The sequence below is a fragment of the Ambystoma mexicanum genome, chromosome 2p (assembly GCF_040938575.1).
Source record: "Ambystoma mexicanum isolate Mex_15411 chromosome 2p, UKY_AmexF1_1, whole genome shotgun sequence".
Lineage (NCBI taxonomy): Eukaryota > Metazoa > Chordata > Amphibia > Caudata > Ambystomatidae > Ambystoma > Ambystoma mexicanum.
In genome coordinates this window covers 1011950028-1011962342 of record NC_090923.1, presented here as the reverse complement: position 1 = coordinate 1011962342, position 12315 = coordinate 1011950028, and positions in this window count along the sequence as shown.

The window sequence follows — 12315 nt, the reverse complement described above, 5'->3', positions numbered from 1 at the left end:
CCAGATTCTAAGGGCTGTCCTACCAAGAGTAGGGAGGGGTGGTCAGGGATTATCATATGCACAACATATGAGCTTTTCCCCAAAGGGGGGGTCTCCTGGAGCCAGGGAAGTTTCTGCTTCACCCATTAACAGCTATGTGCACTACATAAGAGAGGGAAGGAGGGGGGTGGCTGCCGAGCTGTCTCCTTGAAGTACTTGGGGTGTTCACTGAATTGTGCTCTTACATTTACATTTGTTCAAGTTGGTGGGATGTCTTCGGGACATTTCAGAGAAGGTAGCGGAAAAACCCGACACTCCTCCTAAACTGGGCAACTCATGTGTGCGCCCTCTGTGACCAGAGCTTGGGAAGTGTCTGTTCCTTGATTTCTAGTTGCTTCTATCATGTAGTAACGTCAAGGGTTGTGTTGTATAGGGTCTTCCAGTGTTATTTTTAAGCAGTCCTCTGAGATGAAATGCCTCAACTGTGCATGTAAATGAGTTCCTGTTATAATTAGAATAAGACAGGTGTGTGTCCTTGCACCTGTTCCTTGTGCTTAAGTCTGGTTAAAAACAAGCCCTAACGAAGGCAAAGCTTTAGCTTTTGTATAGGCAATATGTAATGTAAGTGTTCTTGTAGGGTGCCCATGTACCACTATTGGTGACCTCACTGCGCTTGGCTTTGTAAGAAAAAATGAGGGGGGTGGATGGGCTTCATTAGGAAATGGGGGGCAGTGGCAAAGGCTGATTCTAGATGGGCGTACTCGGTTCCTGAGTGCCAATTTGCTTTCTATGGGTTTGGCAGACAAACTTAGAAGTATGTTATCCATAGGGAAGAGCCCAAGATCCGTTAGACTACAGCACTTTGGGTCTGGTTAGCTGCTGATGTGGGAGAGTGCGACACGGCTAAACGCGGAGAACTTAGTCGTTGCTCGGTTAGAGTTGATGTGCTCACGGCTAGCCCTGTGGTGGCCGTCTGCTTGTAGTTTGTCTGTGCAGTTAGGTTATTTGGTAGTTGTATAGCGTCTACTGCCATTGTTATGGCTTCCAAGCGCTGAGGCGGTGGAAGGCCCCTCCGAAGGCCATAGTCTATGCAAACATGGAAATAAAAAAGCACTACATTGCATGCACATAGTAATTAGACTTTGATAACTATTCCATTACTAGCAGAGATGACTAGTTTAAAACATTATTTAAAAAATCATGCAGAGCATTGTGTTCAGGCATAGAAATGACTGTTATGTCAGTGACTATGTGACAGCTGGACCACATTTTTTGTGGATCTCAGCTGTATTCTATGGGTTGCAGTGGAAGAGGGGGAATGGGTATTTTAAATACCAACCCCCGGCCCAAATGCATCCGTCCATCCCACGATATGCAGCCTGCCAAGAGTGTTTACTTTTGTAATGAGGTACTGGCCACTTCAAGCAATCAGCCTCATTTCATTACACAAGTAAACAAACAATTTGCCCAGGACCATTGCTGACTCTCTATTGACTCAGAACACACTTAATGTACCTTGTAAAACATATAGGTACATAATGTGTGTGCTGTGCCAATAGAGGGCCAGAAATGTGGGTAAAGAGGCTTGAAGAAAGGAGCAGTCGCAGCCACGCAGGACACTGGGGAGGCCCACCAGGCCACTCCTGCAGACAAGAGCACAGCAGTGCATCACAGTCTGGGAGGGTGTGCATGAACTGCGGCAGACCTGCTACATGTGGAAAAACTCACGTGGGAGAAAATGAAGGACTACAAGGGGGTGTGGGTGTCACCCAGATGTAGGTGGGAGCAAGCTCCTGGAGTGTTGCTCACAGGGGATGGTGGAGCAGCACCCCAGCCCTTCAAGCAAAACGCTCCCAACTTCCTCAGCATAGCAATGTGTGGATGTATACGAATTGCTCTAATTACAATTGATCGCGGGCGAAATTGCTTGCGGGAAAACTGATCTAATTTATTGGGTCAATTAGGACATATATGCGAGGGGAAACCCACCACCCAATCCAAAACCCCCAGCAATCCCCCATCCAATCCCCTTATATTATTTATTATCCCAAACCCACCCCACACATATATAAAAGAACAAAGGTAAAGGTCAATTGTGCAGAAGGTCACTTAGGACCACAATTATTAGGTCAATTAGGACAAAAGGTCAATTTGAAAAGGTCAATTTGGGTAATACCCAATGTGCGAGAGAGAGAGGGAGAGAGACAGAGAGAAAGGGCAATAGATTGAGAGAGGGATAAGTGGTGAGAGTGTAGGAGTAAGTGAGATACAGAAAAACCCCAAATGGGAAAGCAGCTGTAGGCAGAAACACAACGCGGTTGTTTTCTGAAATGCTAAATGCTGCAGTGTTTCTGCCTACAGCTGTTTTCCCCGTGGGGAGCCCGAGAGCCCCAAATGGGAAAGCAGCTGTAGGCAGAAACACAACGCGGTTGTGTTTTGAAAACGCCGCGGTTTTTCTTTCTAAGTTTCTCAGGCTCCTCTGGCTCGGAGGCGCCTGAGAAACTTAGAAAGAAAAACTGCAGCGTTTTCAAACACAATAACGTTGTATTTATGTTTGCGGTAGCTTCAAAAGCTACCGCAAACATAAATACAAAGTTTTTAAAGCTGCAGTTTAATTTCTAAGTTTTCCAGGCTCCTTCAGCCCGGAAAATGTAGAAAAAAAACCGCAGCTAGTGCTTATTTTTTAAAAAATAAATAGCACTTACCGAGATGCAGCTGCAGTTTTTCTGCCTGTAGCCTCCGGTCTGCGTCCTCCGAGTCCCGGCACCAATGAAGGAAAAGCCACCCAGTGGTAGCTTTTGTTTACTACAAATGGCTGGCTTTTCCTTCATTAGTGCCGCAAAAGCAAGCACAGGCGGGCATCGATTTCACAAAATGGATGCCCCCACGTGCTTCCTTTTGTAAATTTTGAGCTTCATTTGCTCAAAATTTTACATAGGGACTTAAAAAAAAGTGCCAATCTATTTGTTTTATTATTGCCCATCTTTTTTTGCAATAACATTTTTTGGGCGAACCATTCCTTTAAGGAGAAAGGAGCGAGAGAGCAAAAGATAGAGATGAAGAAATACAAACATAAGAGAGAGTGAATGGTAGAGAGAAGATAAGGAAGAGATAGAAAGAAAGACATAAATAGTAACATGTGGAGAGAGAGAAAGAAAGAAAGGAAGAAGGGAAGAGACAGAACGACAGAGAGAGAGAGAGAGAGAGAAAGAAATAGTAACAGGGCGGGAGAGAGAACAAAACAGGAAGAGGGGAGAGAAAGAGAGAAATAGTAACAGGGAGAGAAAGATGAAGAGGGGAGAGAAAGAGTGACATAGATAGTAACATTGGGAGAGAGGAAGAGGGGAGGAAAAAAGAGAAATAGTAACACAGGGAGAGGGGAAGAGGGAAGAGAAAGAAAGACAGACATATCTAGTAACAGGGAGCGAGTGAGGCAGAGAGAGAAAGCGGGGAGGTGAGAGAAAGAGAGACAGAGAGAGAGAGACAGAAATAGTAACATAGAGAGAGAGAGAGGAAGAGGGGAGAGAAAGAAAGACAGACAGAGAGACACAGAAATCGTAACATTGGGAGTGAGAGGAAGAGGGGAGGGAAAGCAAGAGAGAGAGAGACAGAAATAGTAACGTAGCGAGAAAGAGGAAGAGGGGAGAGAAAGAATGGCAGAAAGAGAGAGAGACAGAAGAAGCAACAGGGATAGAGAGAGAGAGAAAGAGATGACAATGGGAGAGAAAGAAAGGCTGAAAGAGAGAGACAGACAAATAGTAGCATAGGCAGAGAGAGAAAGAGAGACAGAGTGGAAGAGTGGGGGAGAGGGATAGAAATAGTAACATAGGGAGAGAAAGAGGACGAGGGGAGAGAAAAAAAGACAGACATAGTAACAGAGAGAAAGAGAGGAAGAGGGAGAGAAAGAAAGACAGAAATAGAGAGTGAGACAGAGAGAAACAACAGGGAGAGAGACTGAATTTGGCATTGGACAACAGCTGAAGATAAAAAAAATACAAAGAAGGTAACAACATGGAAACACTTTCTATTCATTGGTGAAATAAATGGTAATGAATGCATGTTGCAGCCCTCCGAATTGCAAATAAAGTGTTCATCTGCTGGAGATAACCTAACATGGGTGAGATTGTGGGGATTGCTCACCGCTATTCTTCATTACTCCTAGTCATGTTCTTCCTCGTCACAGTACTTCTCTGATGCGCCCGCCTCCATGACCAGAATGCCTTTTCTATTTCTTTTTCATTTTCCTTACTTCGCTCCCTTTCTCATGGCGTGCAAGCACCCCTCATCCGCTCTACGCCACACATTAGTAGTCCGGCCCACTGTACGCAGCTTTGAAGGTACAAACAGCCCAGTTTTGGACACCTCTCCCAGGGCAACTGTCAACAGTTGAGAGCTCTGTTATACTTTACATGCAGAACACTTGCACACTGAATAACATGTAGGTAAGGCAAAACAACCTGCAACCCTGCACTCCTGGAATTGCCTTCTTTCATACAGGTCCCATTTCATAAGCTCACACTGAACCAGCTCTCTCTTTCTCTCATTGATACATTGGATCCCATGTGCAGAAAAATCAGCATCTGTGAGTTAGCAGTTTAGGGGGAAGGACTAGGCAGTCTGTAAATTCCAGTCAATTACCACAAGCAACATCTAAGGGTTATGGGAGGCAAGAACCTTTGGTTCAGAGAAAGTGCTACTTCACGGTTGGGGCCACAGTCATCCATTTTGCCTTGCTTAGCATGCGCTTGGTAGGCTGAGAGATGCCCCAAAGTTCACTCTACCATGCTCAGGTTCTGTGCTCAGTGGCCTGTCATTTTACTAGAGTTTTGCCACTGTAAAACACTGTAAAACACACTTTATTATGCCTGCGCCCACAGTATTATATACGATCTTCAGAACGCTCAGGTTTCCTATTACCATGCATGAGAAAGTCATGCTGTCCTGTTTTATTACTGCGAACCCTGGGAATTGTAGTGTAGTTTTGTCTTTCCCAATTTAAATGTAGGCTAAAAGTCCCAGAATTCCAAGGAGCAAACCAGGGCAGGGTGACTTTCTCACTTGGCATATGGTAACAAGAGTTCAGCATCATTGCCACTGTAAAAACACTTCATGATGCCTCGGCCCATAACCTAAGCCAGCACTGCCAATGTAAAACCCTTTAATGATGTTTGTATATACCTGCATTATGCCACCGTAAGAAGACATTGTTCAGATGGCTGTGTCAATCTATGCCAGAAATATCACAGTAAGAAAACTCACATGTTGTCTGTGCCCAATAATGGCAGTATTACACTGTACTACAAAATTGTCATACTGGCTTTGCCAATATAATCTATTATTGCCACAGAAGGAATACACTCATATTGGCTCTGCTCAATAATGTCAGAATTGCCACTGTAAGAAGACATACATATTCGAACTGATACAATGTATGCTGTTAATGCCCATGTAAGAACACACTCATATTAGTTGTGCCCATTAATGCTAATAGCACCACTGTAACAGGAAATGTTCATGCTGGCTGTGCCAATGTATGCCAATTTAGCCCTGTAACATGTTGTCGTGCAGCCAGTGCCCAAAATATGCCAGTATTGCCTTTGAAGAACACATCACTGGTGCCTTCTTCACCCTCTCTCCTCATGCTCCACTCGCAAGCATCAGGCTTCCCCCGCCCACACATGCACATACACATAGCGTTCAAACTCACACACACATAAATGTTCGCACATACATAGAAGCTTGCACACACACAATCGCACATATTTCTAACACTTACCTTTTTATTCTGCTGTGTCAACGCAGCCTGACCGTATTAACCCCTTAATACAATTGCTACACATTAATAGTCATCAGGGCATCAATATTGGATTCAAATGCATCATAATGTTCTCCATTTTGACCATGGAAATAGTACATAAAGTTCTGAGGTGTTTTAGGTGATCTGGTTGTGTTCACTAAGTTCTTGTCAGTATAACACCTTCAACAGCACATTATTAAATATGCTGAGGCGATGAGAAATATCATTGGAGCTACTGCCACCTTTATACTTTCAGTTGCCACTCCTAACAAATATGAAGAGTCCACCGAATGGCCTATCAACATCAAATATGTTGTCTATGAGGTGTGTTTGTCTGCCTATGTCAGATATTTGTCGAACCAGAGGCAGAATTTCTAAAGGATTCAAGGAACAATGATGTAGGAGACCCAACCAATTGAAAGGAATATTATAAACAAAATGTAACAACCCCTTCCTTTCCCTGGCCCAAAAAGCATGGTGGGTCTTAGTGTATGAAATGTATGTCATTGAAGGGAGTACCACAAGCACAACTGGTATTTGCAATTACTAGATTGTCGCCCTTTAGTGAGACCCCTTGGCCTACTCCCTCCCAACATATCCTAATTCCTCCCATTTTTACCTGACCTGGTTCTTGTGACCGAATGCCATCCGGTGAGGGCAGGATAGCCTGAGCTTTTTATTTGTATTACTAAAATGATGCAGGTAATTCGGTTTCTGAGAGGGAGGTCTGATAATCAGACCCCCTTTCATCATTCTCAATTCCAAAACTTTACTGCATGAGATAGTCTGACACCTACAGCACCAGCACTGGGGTGGCAGCAGGGCAGGTTCAAATGTCATATATGCATTCCCAGCTGCACCAACACAACGTTCCAACAAGCAGGGGAGGCTTTTTAATTGTCTGCACTTCTGATTTAAAACATCATGTTTTTTTTTAAAAAAACATAATAATTGTGTATCGTAGTCAGTCTGGTGGTCTGTTCAACTGTAAACATATTCCATGCATGATTATGCAATGGTGAATACTGGGGTCACACATTTAAACACCAACAGCAATTTCATATAATACTAGTGTCCGCTTGGTAAGCAGTGTTCGGCTATTTCAGGGATGTGTATTAGCTCCCTGGATTGGGTGTTTCCACGATAGCCATGTAGGACAATGGGCAGCAGGCTGCGTTTTGATGCTCTTGGAGGAAGGGATACATTTCATCCCACGGCATAGGAACCTCTCCAGGAGGCCCCCTGTGAACCAGTGATTCAAAGGCAATACTGACAAAATAAAGCTACACTCACAATAGTGTGCTGATTACTGGAGTCCCATTGAAGTGAGCAGAAATTGGTAGGGGTGGAATTAGACCAGCCAGAGGAGAGAGGTAGGCTGAGGGAGGGGTTCCACCATCTTGGTTTCTACTAGGGATCTTTGCAACGTCATGTCCCTCCACGTCCTGCAGACAAGGGCCTCTGGCCATGATGTTAGAAAGCAAATTATACTTGTTAACACAGCCTGAATTGAACCCCTAACATCAGGTTTGCTTTGGACCAATCGACTATAGCAGTTTACTTTTATAAGGAGAGGAAACCCTGTCCTTAGTTGATTCATCTTTGTACTCTTACACAATGATTAAGGATTCACAGAAGCTCTGTTGGGGAGTAGTCCATTCCAAAGTCCTTCAGAACTATGGGTGAAGACAGAAAGAAAGAAGACTGCAAGGCAGAGACAACGGGCCTCATTATGAGGACGGATTGCCGGCGTCCTCATAACACTGAATCCGCTGCCTGATATCCCTGGCGGCAGAGTTAGGAAGTCCTCATTCCCGTGGAGTCCCATAGGAATGAGTTCACAGAAGCAGAAGCACCAGCACCGTTGTTAATGGTGCCAGTGCTTCTGTGAAAACTCTGCTCTCCGAGGCCATTGTAGTTGTAGTGTGCAATCCGGAAGTGTGCCGGTATGGTGCGACCGGCACCCTGTGCTTTGTTGTTGGTTCTTTGCATCTGCATCTTTTTTCTTCTAGGTTCCCTATTGTGCGCTGTACTTTGCTGTTGACTATGTATTGCATCTGATTTTCTGGTCTGTTGCTTCTTGTCCGTTGTTTGCCCCTCTCCTTTTGTATCCCAGCCCTGCTATCCCCCCTCCTGCCTCTTCCCCAGTGCTACCCAACCCGCCTCCCCTGCTTGGGCTTCGCCTCCCCTCTCGTCCCCCCTCTTCCTCTCTGCACCCTCTATGATGCTCTCTGTCTCACCTATCTTCTATTGATTATCCTATCCCTCTCACTAAGTATGGCAGGAAGCTCAAAAAGGACACCCTGTTTCCCAACCCAGGCCTCCCTATTGCTGATACCTACACCAGTGCTTCCTCCAGACAGACCTTTACTGACATCCACTTAGTCGTTCCCTCTCCAGGCCTATGAATCCCCACATGATCTCTGTACTCGCTCCTTTTTCCTCTCCTCCCATTAATGGTGGCACCTGGTGGGAGGCCCTCCTTACCCCCTTCCACTCCTCCAAGATCATCATTTATGTCTACTTGAATGGCACCATGTTGGTCCATGGCCCTCTGGCCAACCTCCCCCTTTTTGATATACGCTTCCTGCATCTTATCAACTTCCTTTCCTCTCCTGCTGTCCCTTCTTTCCCCTATCTCGCTCCTCTGCTGCCTCCATCCTCTGCCACCTATACGGCACCCTCTGCTGCTTCTCTGGCCACCCTGTTGCCTCCTTCCTCGCCACCCCTCTGGCACCCTCTTCCTCCTCCCTGGCTACCTTGCCTTCTCCTCCTTCCCCCTCTGCCCATCCTTGGGCACCTCCATCACTTGCGCAGGGTGTACCTCTGACCTGTATATCTCCATGGAAGTCCTTCAAAGGGGGAAACCTGCTCCACATTGCTACTCTCAGCTCTTGCTCTGCTGTCAAACACTCCTCTGACATCTGCTGTCTCCTGGAAGAACCTGATTTGGATGTACTCAGACTCACCAAAACTTGTCACTCTCCTTCCTGATGGCTACACAATCCTCCCTGAACCCAGAAACAACAGCCCCGGTGGGGATGTAGCCTTGATCTTCCCAGAATGGTTCCATACTTCTTTCATTCCTATGCAGGACATCTCCTCCTTTGAATGCCTGGCCTGCAGCCGCTCTGTCTCTCCTGGCCTCTCTCTCACTGTGGCCACTATCTACAGGCTGCCTGGTCAGGTCGCCCTCTTCCTGTCTAAGTGGGCCGACCTCTCCTCCTCCCTACTCGCCTCTACCTCTTAACTTCTGAACCTCCGAGACATGAACATCCACCTGGATGCTACTTGCCCTTCTTCGGGACTCTTTCGCAAACCTCTGCGACTCTCTCTATCTCTCTCTATATATATATTCTTCCCTCTGGCCCAACTCACTCTGCAGGGCACACCCTGGATGTTCTGATCTCCTAACACCTCCCCTTCTCTAACTCTCTTACCACTTCACCACTCCTCTCTCCTCGAGAGATCACTATCTCCTTTCCTCCCACCTCTCTCTCTCTTCTCCTCAGATTAAGCCGACTCCAGCACTGCCACCTACCATTTCGGTCATCCGACCCATGAAGCATGTGTCAGTTGAGGCTTGCGCCGCTACCTTCGCTCCTCCTTCTTCACCTTTGGCTGACTCACACCCTAATACAGCCCTATCTAACCTTCATCTCTCTATCTCAAACACTCTTGATGTCCTTGCCCCTGTCATGAGGATCCATTTGAACCCCAAATCTAAGTGCAACTCTTGGTATGACTCTGACCTTGTCATCCTTAAACGCAAGTGTAGGGTGGCTGAGAGGAAGTAGAGGGCATCAGGCGCATCCCCTGACAAACTGGCCTGTTGCCTACTCCAAAGGCAATACAGACTCTCTGTCCTCTCTAAGAAGAGAGCCCACATCCAAACCTGCATCTCTGCAGCTTCTAACAACTCGGCCAAACTCTTCAAATCTGCAAGGAGTTGACCAATCCTGCTGCAGTCTCTAATTCTCCTGTTCCCTCCCAGGCCCTCTGCACTGCCTTGGCTTCTCATTTCATCACTAAAACTCAGGACATTCTGTCCACCCTTTCTTCCTCTACCTTCTTGTTCTCCTCCTCCTTTCCTGGCCTGCCTACAGCTGTCTCTCCTCCTCGTTTCTCCTCGTTTCCCTTGTTCACCCCAAACAATGTTTCTAGACAAGTCCGGTCTGAGCAGGTTCTCCCCTGCTCATCCAGAACCATCAAGCACCTCATTGACACCTTTGCTCCAGCCTTGGCCGATTTCTGTAATCACTCATTTGCCACTGGAGCCTTCCCCTCCCCCTTAAGCACTCCCATGTGCACCCCTTTCTAAAGAAGCCCTCTGCCGATCCTTCCTCTCTGGCTAACTATTATCCAATCTGGACAAACTCTTGGAAAAGCTGTCCATCTCCCAGCTTAATCTGCACACTGAATCTGGTGGTTGGCTCCATGACCACCAGTCTGACTTCAGAGCTGCAAGAGGTACGGAAACCGCTCGCCTGAACACCCACAAAGACCTGCTCTCTAACCTTGATTTTAACCTTCCTTCTGTCCTCATTCTCCTCAATCTTTCTTCTGCTTTTTATACGGTCAACCATGCCATCCTTCTCAATCGCCTTCGTGATAACCTAGGTATCACTGATCAGGCTCTGGCCTGGCTGTCCTCCTTTCTCACTGACCGACCCTCTCAGGGCCAACTGGGGTCTTCACTCTCTTCTATCTCTCTCTCTACTTGTGGTGTTCCCCAGGTGTCTAACGTTCTCCGTGGGTTTTCAACGACTACCTGGCACCTCTTGCCCACTGCATCGCTACTTTCTGCTCTAACTTTTAGTGTTATGCGGATGACACCCAGCTCTCTTTCAGGCTCCCCTCAGCCACCTCTTCCCCTTCTCTCATGCCTGACTGTCTGGGCGCAATTCAGTAATGGTGTACCACTAATGATCTCTGCCTTAATGATCTCTATGATCTAATGATTAGGAGATCCTCCTAATCGGAACACCAGCTCCCTCCTTTCCTCTCTCTCTCTGTCTGCCCACTCTGGGAACTCTCCCTGCTCCTACCTACCTGTGAGGCTAAGAACCTTGGTGTCATCTTCGACTCCACCCTCTCCTTCCCTCTTCACATCTCTGACATCAGCTGCACCTCCTCAGAGTTATTCTTTCTTTCCTCACTTTCCCCCAGAAACTCACTGTCTCAAGAGCTCTGGTTACTTGCTAGGCTGGACTACTACAACAGCCTCTTTCTAAATCTGCCTGCCTCTACTCTCTGTCCTCCACAACTTATCCAGAACAGGACTGCAAGACTTGTCCTTGGCCTCAAGCCCAGGGATTGCATCTCTCCAGCTCTGAAATCTCTTCACTGGCTCTCTATGGTGGCAAGAATCAAGTTCAAGTCCCTTTGCATCGTCCACAAGGCTTTCTGTGGCATGGGCCTGCACTACCTCAAACTCTCTCTTCCTAAACATCTCCCTTCTCGAGCTCTCCGCTCATCCACTTCCAACTCTCTGATGGTCAGACGTTTTTCCAAGCAGAGAGTTGGGGGTAGATCTCTCTCTTCGGCTGGGGCCTCCATCTGGAAAAGCCTACCTGCCTCTCTCAAACTTGAGCAGAACCACCTTTTTGCTTCTGCTTTCTCTCATCCTCTCCACTGCTGATGCCCAGACTGCTCCACGCACTGGCTACCCTCTGAACTCGGGCCCAGGCTCCTGCATGTCCAGTTGCCCCTGCACTGCCTCCGGGCTCCCCCAGCACTTATGGTCTGTATTCTGCAACCCTACAGACCCTTCTCTCTGCACTCTCCCATTAATGGTGGCACTCAGTGGAAGGTCCTCCTGACCTCCTTCCACTCCTCCAAGACCATTATTAATGTCTATATGAATGCCACCGTCTTGGTCCAGGGCCCTCAGCCCAATCTCCTCCTTTTTCGATAGGCGTCTCCTGCATCTTATCAACTTCGTTCCTTCTCCCGCTACTCCTACTAGCACCTCTCTGGCTCCTCTGCCACCTCCTTCTTCCACCACCTCTCTGGCACCTTCCTACTCCTCTCTGGCTACTATGCCACCTCCTGTTACCACCTCTGTCCCTCTACCACTTCCGCTGGGTGTACCTCAATCCTGTACCCCTCCGTGGAAGTCTTTCAAATGTGGAAACCTGCTGCACGTTGCTACTCTCAACTCTTGCTCTGCTGTCAAACACTCCTCTGACATCTGCCACCTCCTCGAAGAACTTGACCTGGTTTTCCTCGCTCTCACTGAGACATGGTTCACAGCCAGTTCTGTCACAAGTTTTGACACTCTCCTCCCTGATGGTTACAAGATCCTCTCCGAGCCTAGAACCAACCGACCTGGAGGTGGAGTAGCTCTGATCTTTCCTCAGTGGTTCCCTGCTTCTGTCATTCCTACGCAGGCCTACTCCTCCTTTGAATGCCTGGTCTGCAGGCTTTCTATGTCCCCTGGCCTCTCTCTGACTGTGGCCCCCATTCACAGGCCATCTGGCCAAGTTTCCCTCTTCCTCTCAGAATGGGCTGACTTCTCTTCTCTCCTCGCCTCTGCC